Raw genomic sequence first — 6,000 nt, forward strand, 5'->3', positions numbered from 1 at the left:
AATTAAAAAAATAATTGAGTAAGTCAAAAGCACATTGCAAATAAACATTAATTACAAATCAAGAAGCATGGCGCGTCCGAGGGTGAGTAGATACCGAATAAGAATATAATCACCCTCGGACGCGCAATGCTTATTTACAACAGCCTTCCTTCCTAAGAATCAGCCCTTTCGTGGTGTAGAGAGAGGTTGTGTTACACTCCAAGGTGTTCCCCGGGTTGCCTTTCATGAGCTTCGATCTTCCGGCTCTCGTTTAGTAGTTGGTGGAAACTACGCTGCATTAGGCCTACAAATTTGGTATGGGGTGTAGAGACAGGTTGTGTTACACTCCAAGGTTTTCACCAGGTTGCCTTTCCTGAGCTTCTATCTTCAGGCTCTCATTAAATTGTGGTTAAATGGAACAACTGCATTTGGCGTACTAGTTGGTTTGGGGCCTACTATCGGTGTCTGCCGCTCCTTGCTGTTCTCCTGGTTTCCTGTCCTGAAATTCCATTTTCAGCCTCTCGTTAAGTAGTTGTTAATGTTAAACTGCATTTGGCCTACTAGTTGGGTTGGGGCCTACTATCGGTGTCTGCCACTCCTTGCTGTTCTCCTCCACTGAACAAAGCTGTGCCGCCTGTTTACTACGGTTGCCAATTTTGAACTGCATTTCGACTACTTACTGATTTGGCCCTACTCTCTGTGTCAGCCTCTCATTCCAGTTGTCCTCCACTGCAATGCCCCCTGGTTATTCCTGTGTTACCAATTTTGAACTGCATTTAGCCCACTTTCTTCTTTGGGCCTATATCTGTGTTTCCACTTCATCGTGCCCATTGCCCAGCCAGTGATAGATGAGTCTGCTGGTACATTGACCCATAACGCAACATTCCCCGTGCACGCTACACAACAACATTGTGACCCTGCTGAAAGTCAGGTTGCTCTTCCCGCATACCATACCACCTTACACGGGGACAAAGAGGAAGGTGCAGATGAAAGTGCAGGTTCCTTCATCAGGTGGGGGGAGGAATACTAGTTGGCGACGTCACTGGCACAGGGCCTCTCATAGTACGCAAAAGTGTTGCTGCCGGTGGGAGGCGCCCCCGCCGTGCAAACACACCGCTGTACTTTGAGGGGCCCTGTGCCAGTGCCAATGCCAACGAGTGGGCCCCCCCTGCTTGCTCAGGTTCACAGCACTTGCAAAGTTGAAATACTTACCCCTCCTGCTCCACTGCCGTGACGTGGTCCAGATTTCCTGGGCCCACTAATTACTTGAACCAGCCCTACCCCCCACAACTTTAGCCAAATGACCCCCAATTTCAAATGCCTTCCAATTATTATAAGGTAAATTACGCTTGACAAGCTTCATTAAGAAGAATGGATGGTTTTGACATTAAAATGGGCACTCTAGGTGTTTTCCTGGCCCCCACTCACTGCCGACTATGCTGCCCCATTGACTTGCATTGGGTTTCGTGTTTCGGTCGATCCCGACTTTACGTCATAATCGGCCGATTTCACTCGACCCGACTTTGGACATAGTCGGGTTTCGCAAAACCCGGCTCGACTCTAAAAAGGTCAAGGTCGCTCAACTCTAGCCGGCTGTGCTTCTGTGAAAGAAGACATCATCAGAGAGCGGAGATAGAATCAGTGAGTGACACCAGCTGCACCCCAGAGCTTACAGCACTCCCCTCAAACGAATGGTGTCACTCACTGCTCTTATCACCATCCACTGATGACGACTCATTTGAGGGTGATTATAGAAGCTGTGCAGTGGCGCTGGTGTCACGCCCTACTTCTGTCTCCAGCCACTGAACAGGTCTACAGTACTTATACAAAATCTATGGCAGCGCAGATAGAAGCAGAGTGTCAGAGCTGCACTCAATTCACCCACAGGTCCATCATCCAGGATCCAGGACATCTCAAATGGGGGTGGCAATGCAAGACACTGGTGAGTTACTGCAGTGCCACCTTCTGTGACATCATGTTGTAGAAGGGGCGATTGACACTTTGGAGAGTGAGTGCAGCCCCAGCCTCCTGCGACGTCCAGTATGACACTCCTCTCAAATGAAACATCACAGGAAGCACAATAAAAAAAACATACCGTATTTAGGGATTAGGTACAGTGGGTCCGAAAAGTATTCAGACCCCTTTAAATTTTTCACTCTTTGTTTCATTGCAGCCATTTGGTAAATTCAAAAAGTTCATTTTTTCACATTAATGTACACTCTGCACTCTATCTTGACTGAAAAAAAAACAGAAATGTGGAAATTTTTGCAAATTTATTAAAAATGAACAACTGAAATATCACATGGTCATAAGTATTCAGACCCTTTGCTCAGACACTCATATTTAAGTCCCATGCTGTCCATTTCCTTGTGATCCTCCATGACATGGTTCTACTCCTTCATTGGAGTCCAGCTGTGTTTAATTAATCTGATAGGACTTGATTTGGAAATGCACACACCTGTCTATATAAGACCTCACAGCTCACAGTGCATGTCAGACCAAGTGAGAATCATGAGGTCAAAGGAACTGGCCAAGGAGCTCAGAGAGAGAATTGAGGCAAGGCACAGATCTGGCCAAAGTTACAAAAGAATTTCTGCAGTACTCGAGGTTCCTAAGAGCACAGTGGCCTCAATAATCATTAAATGGAAGAAGTTTAGGACCACCAGAAGTCTTCCTTGACCTGGTCATCCAGCCAAACAGTAATCGTGGGAGAAGAGCCTTGGTGAGAGAGGTACAGAAGAACCCAAAGATCACTGTGGTTGAGCTCCAGAGATGCAGTAGGGAGATGGGAGAAAGTTCCACAAAGTCAACTATCACTGCAGCCCTCCACCAGTCAGGTCTTTATGGCAGAGTGGCCCGATGGAAGCCTCTCCTCAATATAAGGCTGGGATCACACATACGCGAGATACGGCCGAGTCTCGCAGGTGAAAACCCAGCTCTGGGTCCAGCACTTCGGAGCGGAGCATGCCGCCACACAGCAATACATGGAGCTGCACGCTCCGCTCCGGAGTGCCGGCGCCAGAGCTGGGTTTTCACCTGCGAGACTCGGCCGTATCTCGCTTATGTGTGATCCAGGCCTAAGCCATAGGAAATCATAGGTATAGTTTGCTAAAAACACATGAAGGACTCCCAGACTATGAGAAATAAGATTCTCTGGTCTGATGAGAAGAAGATAGACCTTTTTGGTGATAATTCCAAGCAGTATGTGTGGAGAAAACCAGGCACTGCTCATCACCTGCCCAATACAATCCCAACAGTAAAACATGAGGGTGGCAGCATCATGCTATGGGGGAGTTTTTCAGCTGCAGGGACAGGACGATTGGCTGTCATTGAAGGAAACATGAATGAGGCCAAGTACAGAGATATCCTGGATGAAAACCTCTTCCAGAGTGCTCTGGACCTCAGACTTGGCCGAAGGTTCACCTTCCAACAAGACAATGACCCTAAGCACACAGCTAAAATAACAAAGAAGGGGCTTCAGAACAACTCTGTGACCATTCTTGACTGGCCCAGCAAGAGCCCTGACCTAAACCCAATGGAGCATCTCTGGAGATACCTGAAAATGGCTGTCCACCAATGTTCACTATCCAACCTGATGGAACTGGAGAGGATCTGCAAGGAAGAATGGCAGAGGATCCCCAAATCCAGGTGTGAAAAACTTTTTGCATCATTCCCAAGAAGACTCATGGCTGTACTAGCTCAATAGGTGCTTCTACTCAATACTGATCAAAGGGTCTAAATACTTATGACCATGTGATATTTCAGTTTTTCTTTTTTAATAAATTTGCAAAAATTTCTACATTTCTGGGGGGTTTTTTCAGTCAAGATTGAGTGTAGATTAATGAGAAAAAATGAACTTATTTGAATTTATCAAATGGCTGCAATGAAAAAAAGAGTGAACAATTTTAAGGGGTCTGAATACTTTGCCCACTGGGTACCACACGGAGCGTGCAAGAGACAGCGCTAAAGTTTAGCGCTGTCCCCTGCATTGTGCTGAAACCGCGATTCATATCTTCTGTGCAGCAGCGTTTGCTGCAGAGAAGATATGAATATATATGAAGATATATACAGGTCCTTCTCAAAAAATTAGCATATAGTGTTAAATTTCATTATTTACCATAATGTAATGATTACAATTAAACTTTCATATATTATAGATTCATTATCCACCAACTGAAATTTGTCAGGTCTTTTATTGTTTTAATACTGATGATTTTGGCATACAACTCCTGATAACCCAAAAAACCTGTCTCAATAAATTAGCATATCAAGAAAAGGTTCTCTAAACGACCTATTACCCTAATCTTCTGAATCAACTAATTAACTCTAAACACATGCAAAAGATACCTGAGGCTTATATAAACTCCCTGCCGGGTTCATTACTCAAAACCCCCATCATGGGTAAGACTAGCGACCTGACAGATGTCAAGAAGGCCATCATTGACACCCTCAAGCAAGAGGGTAAGACCCAGAAAGAAATTTCTCAACAAATAGGCTGTTCCCAGAGTGCTGTATCAAGGCACCTCAATGGTAAGTCTGTTGGAAGGAAACAATGTGGCAGAAAACGCTGTACAACGAGAAGAGGAGACCGGACCCTGAGGAAGATTGTGGAGAAGGACCGATTCCAGACCTTGGGAAACCTGAGGAAGCAGTGGACTGAGTCTGGTGTGGAAACATCCAGAGCCACCGTGCACAGGCGTGTGCAGGAAATGGGCTACAGGTGCCGCATTCCCCAGGTAAAGCCACTTTTGAACCATAAACAGCGGCAGAAGCGCCTGACCTGGGCTACAGAGAAGCAGCACTGGACTGTTGCTAAGTGGTCCCAAGTACTTTTTTCTGATGAAAGCAAATTTTGCATGTCATTCGGAAATCAAGGTGCCAGAGTCTGGAGGAAGACTGGGGAGAAGGAAATGCCAAAATGCCTGAAGTCCAGTGTCAAGTACCCACAGTCAGTGATGGTGTGGGGTGCCATGTCAGCTGCTGGTGTTGGTCCACTGTGTTTCATCAAGGGCAGGGTCAATGCTTTATGGTGATGAAGATTTCATTTTTTCAGCACGACCTGGCACCTGCTCACAGTGCCAAAACCACTGGTAAATGGTTTACTGACCATGGTATTACTGTGCTCAATTGGCCTGCCAACTCTCCTGACCTGAACCCCATGGAGAATCTGTGGGATATTGTGAAGAGAAAGTTGAGAGACGCAAGACCCAACACTCTGGTTGAGCTTAAGGCCGCTATTGAAGCATCCTGGGCCTCCATAACATCTCAGCAGTGTCACAGGCTGATTGCCTCCATGCCACGCCGCATTGAAGCAGTCATTTCTGCCAAAGGATTCCCGACCAAGTATTGAGTGCATAACTGAACATTATTATTTGATGGTTTTTTTGTTTGTTATTAAAAAACACTTTTATTTGATTGGATGGGTGAAATATGCTAATTTATTGAGACAGGTTTTTTGGGTTATCAGGAGTTGTATGCCAAAATCATCAGTATTAAAACAATAAAAGACCTGACAAATTTCAGTTGGTGGATAATGAATCTATAATATATGAAAGTTTAATTGTAATCATTACATTATGGTAAATAATGAAATGTAACACTATATGCTAATTTTTTGAGAAGGACCTGTATATCTATGTAAAGCAGTTAATACAAGAGAAGATAGTATTCTGCTACAGCTGGATCTGGATAAGTTGGAAACTTGGGCTGAAAGGTGGCAGATGAGGTTTAACAATGATAAATGTAAGATTATACACATGGGAAGAAGGAATCAATATCACCATTACACACTGAACGGGAAACCACTGGGTAAATCTGACAGGGAGAAGGACTTGAGGATCCTAGTTAATGATAAACTTACCTGGAGCAGCCAGTGCCAGGCAGCAGCTGCCAAGGCAAACAGGATCATGGGGTGCATTAAAAGAGGTCTGGATACACATGATGAGAGCTGTTGTGAATTCTGTTGTCAGGCTCCCTCCTGTGGTCATGAATGGTACTTCGGCTGGTTCTGTCCATGGACTT

This window comes from Ranitomeya imitator, chromosome 6 (assembly GCF_032444005.1).
Source record: "Ranitomeya imitator isolate aRanImi1 chromosome 6, aRanImi1.pri, whole genome shotgun sequence".
Lineage (NCBI taxonomy): Eukaryota > Metazoa > Chordata > Amphibia > Anura > Dendrobatidae > Ranitomeya > Ranitomeya imitator.